We start from the raw sequence: 9,038 nt of genomic DNA on the forward strand, positions 1-9,038 counted from the left end.
TTTGCTACTAAAGGAAGAGATACAAACAAACAAAAACCCCTCATATGCATGAAAGGTGTCTTCCTCTATCCTTCTTCCTTTCCTGGCACATCAGTGAATCTACCTGATCTTTTCGACATTGCTCCTTTGGGAGCAGGGATTCTTCTTTAAGAGACAACTGCATTTAGCAAAGTGAGAGGATGTAGCCATTTTTCCCTTGATGCCCTGTGAAGTGCTGTAGTGGTAGTATTGATACCACAGCTTCTGCAAAGGCACAGGTAGCTTGCCTAGAGCATCAGGATGGATCCATTTTGAAGGGAGGCAGTAAGATCTATTTCAAAGGGAAACATATACTTTTGTCTGCCATTTTGAATGGATGATCAGAGAGGCATTTCATGAGAAGCTCCGGAAGTAATTTCTTCCCCCTGTTCAGCTGTATGTCCAGATAAATATTCAAGGCTACCATGACAATATATAGTACAATAGTTCCTTGGGACTATTTCTTTTGTCATGTCACACAATTATGTTCAACACAGAATAACTGAAGTCACAAAAAGAGAAGCTAGATGGCACTATGCTCCAAAGAGATCATGTGCTGCTGTAGGCGAACAACGTGAAAGCTATGAAAGTTATCTGGTCTAAAAAGCCTCTAGAGTTTAATAGGTACCAGCAAAAATGGGCAGAATTCTTGAAGTCGGATTAAGCGGAGAGCAGGGTTTTCTCTGATGCAATTATTTAACTTTTGTTTTTTAACACTAATGCCAAATTGAATTCTTTAGGAAACAAGCTTAAACTTAAGCATATGGACATGAAAGAGAAGAGAGATTTAAAATGACTCTTAAGATTGCTTGTGCAGATAGCTGAGAAATAGCTTGTGCATTACCTCAACATAACTTGCACATATTTGTGTTTTTAAACGTACACTCAGATGCTTGCACTCAAATATGTTTATATATGAAAGTAGATAAGTTATACAGCACATCTGTGCAGTTAAAGGAAACCAGTGGATGCATCTTAAAATGCTATTTGGTGCAGGAAGCTAGAGGGGAAAAAATCCACTCTGATCCTCTCATGAAACTTTTCTTTGATCATCCTTTAAGGCTGGAGATAGAGGGACCTTCCTTCTTTGCTAGAGTATAGATTTTACACCATTAAATATCTGGGATTTTTACTGTAAGACACTCATTAAATCATCTTTATATATAGATATATTTTAACTTTCATGTGCTGATTTTCCTAATCTCTATTTTTAGAACAAAATGTTTTTTTACTAAGTTACACTAGTTTTTAACTTAACTAATATGTACAATTCATCTATTGTATTTTTATTCAAAATAAAAATCAGACAAAAATATATTAATATAATTTTCACTAAAATTCTAAGGCCAAGTAAAGCCTTTACCTGACCTACAGTTAGTATTAAGGGTACAACTAGGTAATATAAGGTTAAGAATTCTTTATAAGAATGTCAGAGTTATTAAAGAAGAAGAACAAACAAAAATATCCCTAAGCTTTGCAAATCTGGAGAGGTCTTTCTTAATACTGAATTTAAAGAGGGTCTCAACGTTTGAAAGAAAATAAATTCCTGGTAGGCAGACAACTTTGTCTCTGTAGTGAGGCCGGCCTCTAGGCTTCTTCATGAGTATATTTTGCTTGTGCAATGAAGAGGCCTGCATTATGACATGCTATGTTTGAACTAAGGTCCTTTTCCAAAGAAAGTTCTTCTTTTTAAAGTAGTTCAGTAGTTGTTCATTTGGAGCTAAGGTATTGTTATACAAACTGAGTGTCAGAAAAGAGATGTAATAAATGATTGATTTTGTAGTATTTTATCGTGGTAGAAGGCAGCCATTTCATATTGTGCTGGTCCTTCAGGATTCAATATTTCATTAATGTCCCAGTGAAAGGTATAGACAATGATATAACAAACTTGGAAATGCTAAAAAAGCTTGGAAATTAGTCACTGCTGGTGAGGTCTTTGAGGAACTTCAGGGCAACCTACAAAGAAGAACTAGCAAGATGAAATGAAAAGCTTAAAATAATTATGGAATTGTAATGCCTACTCACTTGGGAAATTAGACCTGCAGTACTACAACGACAATGTTAAGGGACAAGCCGCTGGAAGAGAAACAGAGCTGAGTAGGAAGAGGAGAAAATGGGGTCATAAGGAACAGGAGAACAAATTGCCTCTTTGAAAGTGAAGATGACATTAGACCTAGCCAAGAGTGAAATGCTGGCAAGGAACTGGGAAGATTATTAAAAGTTCTGAAAGAGAGGAGAGAAGAGAGGGAATCACTGTAATCAGAAGGCATAGTGGAAGGAAAAGACCACAGATGCATACCAAGTCACTAGAGAAGCAGGTCTATGGTATTCACTGCAGGACTGGCAATATGAAGAACCAGCTATTGGAACAACCATGTGCTGGGAGAGCTTTCCCTGGGCATAGTACAGAGCAAAAAGTCAATTACTTTTAACATGATTCTTCGTTAAAAAGAAAAATAGTAAAAATAATTTCACAGTAATTTTTTTTGAGATCTCCCTCCCATTTTAAGATGCACTGAATTTATCAGCTCCTGCTTTACTGTGGATTTGATGATTCGGGCATCCTTTTCAGCTTGCTGTGCTTATTATCCGTGCGTTCGGATGACATATTTCAGGTCTAAATGGGAAAAATAATGCTTTCTAAGAGGTGAAAAACGTCAGAGTCCGAATCATTACCAAAATTGCTAACTAAAGGGAGTTGGGAAGAAAATTCAGAATAAATTACGACAAATTACAAAATCTTTTCCTCCTGTCTACAGCATGTGAAAAACTGTAGTTCCCATTAACGTCTTCTAGAAACACCACCTACTTGCTGATCTGCCCTGCGCATGTGCATTGAATACACACCTACCATGGACTACACAGAAAACCAAGCATCAGCCAGTGAGTTGTATCGTTCCTCCAACTTAGGGTAACACACGAGAGATCTTGAGCCTCATGCTTCGTTAACCATGGATCTCTGACGCTCTATTAAACACCAGTATTTAACTTTATATTTCATTTTAACCCCATGGGAAACCTACACAATTATTTCCTTTATGGGGACTGTACTGTGCAGTTTCTCGTTGAGCTCCTGAGAATTGACTGCAGGATCCAGCCTTCAAAAACACTAAGAAGTGTGATAGTGCTGATACAGTACTTACATAACTGTAAGTTTTATTTTGTGCTGCCTCAGCAGCAAGGACTGTCCACAGAGTACTATCTGACCTAGCAGTGTTTCTGTTCTGTTCTGTTCTTTTTTTGTCATTCAAGCACTCTTCCCCCCTAGAATTCAAGGAAACTCCAATTTTCTTTTTTCTGATGATGTATCAAATCCATTTAAAGTAGTTTGGATGTTGGCTGAACCTTCTACAGATTCAGTCTATAATGGCTTAACTGAATGAGAGCCAAAAAGTTCTCTAATGTCTCTTGTAAGTCAAGGGTTGTGTTGTATATGGAGCAAAATACACATATAGTGACAGGAAGCAGACTTTTCCCTAAGTTTTAAATAAACAATAGCAGGCCCAATTTCTAGCTATTGGTGATAGGAAGATTTGCTTGTTGCATCTGATTTCTGTTTCCTGAAATACGCTCTGTATAAGGTACATCACGTTCATGTTTGCTGGTATTATTTGTATGTTTTAAATGTGTGATGCAGCTAATTCTTAAAAATAACCATCAACTTTGTATTTGTTTTCAAGAAAGTGCTGATGCTAAATAAGGTACTAATTTTGGATTGCAGTAACTGTCCTAAAATGAGCACACTCAGCAAGAAATCCAGCATGCTTATTTTTTGGGTTTAGTGTTATAGGTGAACTGAATAAAGCAGGAGCTGGTAAGTTCAATACTCTTTAAACCTGGCAGAACGTTTAAAAATAATTGTTGTAAAAATTCATTTCAAATTTTGTAGAAGTTGCTTACCATGCACTGGAACTGCTCATTTCACTTCATAGAGTCTCATTATCTGCACAGATGAATTTATCTGCAAGACATTTCATGAAAACAGTATTTTTTAAGGGGAAAACTGCAACATATTTGTAAAATACAGAAAGCAATAGGATAATTAAATTTGGTTGGTGACTGTTCACAGCAGGTCCAGATGATCTGTGAAAATCTTTTGAAGACTTTGTCAGTTTTGCATAAGACTGAGAGAGTACATGAAAGTACTGACATTTCTTAAAGGTGTTAATTGCTGTGAATTAATGAACAGTTATTTATTTCAAAAATTTTGGAATTAATTTCTGAGCAGCCCTGTGCAAGTATCTGACATTATGAACGTATTAGAAATATGACACTATAACATAAGGATCTTTGAAGAGACTCTGCAGTGACGTAGTATTCTGCTCTTTACTGATTTCAAGAAGAACAAATTTGAATTTCAGAAAATTATTATAAATGCATATATATTGCAATAGTCACTTTAAAATTACTCTTTTGCTCAAAAAGTTTTTCTGGTGAATTCATTAGTTGAACGTTCTTGGAAGGTGCCAAATGAATTAAGATTTCTTATTTTAATCCTCTGAATATTCACTGCATTGTTTATTCTATTGTATTGCAAATTACATGACAAATTGCCATCTCTGCCCCACTATTTCCAGAGATAACCGGAATCAGTTGCAGTAGCTCAGCTACGACGTCTTCCAAGCTAGCTGTGGAATTCTGCTTCCCCCATTTTAAATGCAGACTTCAAGCCTGCCACTGTATTTGCAGATAAAGAGATGGTTTGTGAAAAGCCACACATCTTTCTTTTCGTCTCCTGTTTAAACTTAATTTTGTTGGCTTACGTGCAAGCGACTCCAGTCTGTCTGCCCAAGCGTCTTTCCTTTGCAGTGATGAAATTGACTGCAGCCACAGCCGTTCCCATGAGCAGCAGCCTTCCTTCAAGGCCCAACATGTGGTGCAAGGATGCACCTTCCCCCTTGCTTCTCACTTCTGGGGTCTGCTGCCATTTGCTTCTATTCTTTCCCTTTTTTCTGTCTAAGCCTTGAGCAGTTACGGCGATTTAAGCTACACTGTTTCTGTTACAAGCAGGAATATCTAAAAGCGGCTGTGCTCCAGCACAGATGAGGTCTGAGGAAGAAAGACAGAACATCCAAAACAGTGGAACAAGCTCAAGTAGTAAAGAGCCTTAGCTCCCTGTCACAGCTCTACTCTCTGTGGGATTTGGAGGAAGCAAATTTCTTTCTGTTGTATTTTCTTTCTGTTATATTGTCACCTATTTGTTGTATCAGGGTAAATACAAGAGTGATTCCAACAAAAAATAAAGACGGGGCCATCATCTGAGAGGTTAGGTTTTTCCCCAGGAAAGTATTAATAGTTATGAGCAGGAGATTATTGGAACAATACAGTCCCCTGTAGAACTCCACAAAATATCAGAAATGCAGGAAGGTGTCTCCATACTCCTAAACATTCAGCTCTTCAGTGTCCATGACTGATACTAATTTTTATATAGTTTAATTTATAAAGTAGTAATTGCAGGGGCAGGATTTCCTTTTCCTCTCTTACTAGGATATTTCCACGGCTTTCAAACCCACATGAACAGCTGTCGTCTTAGTGCGTGTGTTCAAAACGTATGTTCAGAATTACTAAGATATGGTTGCTATAAGTATGTTAAAATTCTTTTACAAAAAGCCTATGTGCCACAGTTCATTGTTTAATGCTTTAACAACTATGGGGAGCCTCCAGCATTTTTACACCTTCATGTGCACTCACATTTTATGCTAGTAAGGGCTCTTTTAGCAGAGCTCTGAAGCATATATGAAACTTTAATTATATAATTAGCTGGAACTAATCCCATTGCTACTGTTATGCACATATTTCAGTATTTTGAAGAATCAATAACCAGAAATACTTACCTAAAGTGTCACATCTAAATACTATTTTTTTCAGTTTTGAGTCCACAATGTGTTGAGAGCCTATACTGCTTACTCTGAAAATGTTAAAAAAAATTAATAAAAAAACCCTCTTGTATTTTATTTCACCGATAAGAAGAATTTTTATCTATTTTTTCTTTGTTCTTTCTTTTTTGTTTTACTCTTAGAAGTTTTTAGTTTCACTATCTCATCGAAATGTTTTTTCAGGTTTCTGTCTGTGTAGGTGGGGCATTTCCAATAAGATAACTAAAAAAAAAAAAAGAATAGTAGGAAATCTTAGTTAATTTAATCCTACTATTTTTGTACTAGAGAACTAGCTTGAATGTGAGATCAGGAACTAGGCAAGAAAAGAACAATAGCATGTTTACTCAATGCTAGTGAGTAATATGGGGCTAGATATAGGAAGGATTTGGAAGTGAGGATTTTGAGAATTCAGCTAATGCTGAAAGGTATAAGAAATGTTAAAAGGTTAAACATCTGCAAATACTATACAATAATGCATCTTGCAGATTTTTAATAGTGTAAGCTATCAGCAATCGCAGGCTACCTTTAATGGTAGCTTGAACCATTAACAGCTTGTGAAAAAGTAGTCAGCTGAATGGTCTTGTTAACTCTTTTGAGATAAAAGTGAGGAAATGTTTACACAGGGGTAAGAGAGATGTTCAGCATGCTGAATAAGAGATTAGTTGTAATTCAAAATATTAGAAACTGACTTTTGGTAAACCATATTGGAAAAGAAACAAGAGAGTTTGACCAGTGATCCTGAGAGGATTCGCACAAGACACAAGAACAGTGTGTTATGGTGGTAGAAAATGTGAGAACTGTCACTGTAGAAAACAATCGTTGAATAAAAGAGCAATGGGTCTCTAAAGTTAACTTCTGCAGAACTGAGAAGAGAGAAGAATATGTAAGGGAAGTTGGATGTGTTGAAGCTAGCGTATAAAGTTGCAGATGTTTTGATAATTAAGGGGAAAAATAGTCAAAGTGAAGGACTATGAAAATGAGATGAGAAATTAATTACTAGCAAGAAGAAGTTTAAAATAACTCTTAATTTTTTGATCACTGAAAGGAAATTTAAAGCGGAGAGCTCAGATACTTAGAGAGACGCTTCTGCCAGAAACGTTCAGAAGTTTCAAATACCTGATGTGAATTCAAATGCTGGTACTTGCAAATGTTCCATCTAAACAGAATAGCCATGGTTTGGTATTGTACAGATTTGTGAGAATAGAATGACAGAGTTTACCTCTGTCAGCAGGTTGTCATCATCATTTTAGGTTATTGCTACTTGCTTTGACAAAAGTGCTGAACAGTTGCAAGGAACCAGAAGCTGCTCAGGCATGTGATAATCAAGAAGGAAGTATAGGCACGTGATAGTGAAGGAAATATTTTACGTTCCTTTGGATCTGAGAACAATTTTATATACATAGAGAACTATAATTATGAGAAGTAAATCTTCCAGTCACTTCTCAAACAGTAGTGTTTAAGCTGTTTCAATGCTTTACATGGTGGGAATTCCCCGATATTGTACTCTCCAAATTAACTTGGGGCATTTGCCATCACGTTATTGCAGAAGTACTTGGCAGAAGGGCAGCTTTCTTTCCAAGGGCCGTTTTCTCTTTGTAGCTTCCTTTTCATAAGATTATTGGTTTCTTTACATGTTTGTGCTCCTTAGATATTTATGCCATGACTTCTTATTCCCCACTGTATGAGGCTATTGGCGTACTTGGAAGGAGTTTGCATCACTTCTAACCATCCAAAAGCAAAACAAGAAAGAGGAAATTACTATCAGAGCGTGCCCTGCAGCTGTCTCTAAGTAAGAAAAACTAGGTAGCAATTCACATAATTACATCATTAGGGGAAGGAGCCCTATTAACATACACCAATCTATCAGCAAGTTGTTAGTAAAAGTATTGTTGTGGGCTGTTTTAGTTACCCTGGATGTAGTTAGAGCACCTAAGAAAAAAAAGGAGTTTAGAAAAGATTACGTGAGGCTTCTGTATGCTGTTGACAAAATACATTATTATGCAGATAATGTTTTAGTAAGAGCACCAAATGATGTCAGTTGTGAATGTGTTAAAAGGCAGACAGCTATTTTTGCCTTGGTGTAATATAGGATGCTGTGAATGGAACATCTGACTGGGAATGACTTATACCTTTGCTAATTTAAGTGTAGGACTTCAACCTGAGCAAAGGCTTCCTTCGGTGGGCCCCACCCGCATTTGAAAATGAAGATGATAATGGTAACTTTCGGAAGCTTTTCAGACCTCAGGATTGTATATTTGTGTATATTTGTTGTAAATAATCTTTTTAAGGTTACAAGCAATATAAGATTAGATGTTACTAAACAATCTGCCAGGTTTTTTTTCCATTGTAACTCCCTACTGTAAGTGTAATATCGTATTAAATTCCCCAGAACTGACCCTAACATTAGGAATCACTGCTGAATCTAAATTCTACATGAGATCTTTTTTTCTGGAATACAAATGTTGTTCTTTCATTGATAAATTCTCTGAACAGATTCTTCATGGTCAACTTTAAGACAATCTTGTAAGAGGCAGCTAGAATCTGTGGTGTGAAGAGGCTCCAGGTACACACTGCTGGTTGCCTGGTGTCTGACTTCCTGGTTCTGGGTAAGTGCTGAAGAGCTGTATTCCACTATTTGTGAGTTGCTCCTCATCCAAGCTTCACTGATCTCAGATTTGTTATTATGTTTAATAAGATAAACTGTAACACCGCAAGTTGTTAAGCAGGTCCCTTTCTAAAAAGGAAGCCAAGTGTTTTCAGTACTTTCCTGGTGTAAGTGAAAGGATGTGTCCTGTTCTGCATGTCTCCTGTTCTGCAGATTCTAAAAGCTCAGTATCTGTTCCGGGGTATTACTTCCTGTGAGTTTCCTGGAATTTAGCCATACTGAGCACAGGAAAAAAAAGTGAATTTCTGGCAGGAGAAATTGTTATGAGGATCCGGGTCTTGTTTCGTGTTCTTTCTTTATAGAAGTAGATATGTTTGTGGGAAATGGGACAAATGGGTGTTACTTTCCATGTAAAAAGAGTGTCTAGAAGCTGGGTGTAGCCTAAAGCTGTTTTTTCAGTTGTCCGGTTATGATGCCTTTTCTTTTTCCTTTGTAATCTCAAAGCATTTCCTCATGATTGGAAGCATGTTATTGTGATT

At 36.8% G+C, this 9,038-nt stretch overlaps 1 protein-coding gene across 2 annotated transcripts in view; it reads left to right on the forward strand.

The window, feature by feature from the left end:
- Positions 1-9,038, forward strand: part of VCAM1 (vascular cell adhesion molecule 1) — a 42,410-nt gene that overhangs the window by 9,572 nt on the left and 23,800 nt on the right. For both annotated transcript variants that reach the window (XM_068952267.1, XM_068952268.1), the window contains exon 2: positions 8,388-8,500. The gene's annotated coding sequence lies outside the window, so the exon portion shown is untranslated. The remainder of the gene's footprint in view (positions 1-8,387; positions 8,501-9,038) is intronic.

The sequence above is a fragment of the Struthio camelus genome, chromosome 8 (assembly GCF_040807025.1).
Source record: "Struthio camelus isolate bStrCam1 chromosome 8, bStrCam1.hap1, whole genome shotgun sequence".
NCBI lineage: Eukaryota > Metazoa > Chordata > Aves > Struthioniformes > Struthionidae > Struthio > Struthio camelus.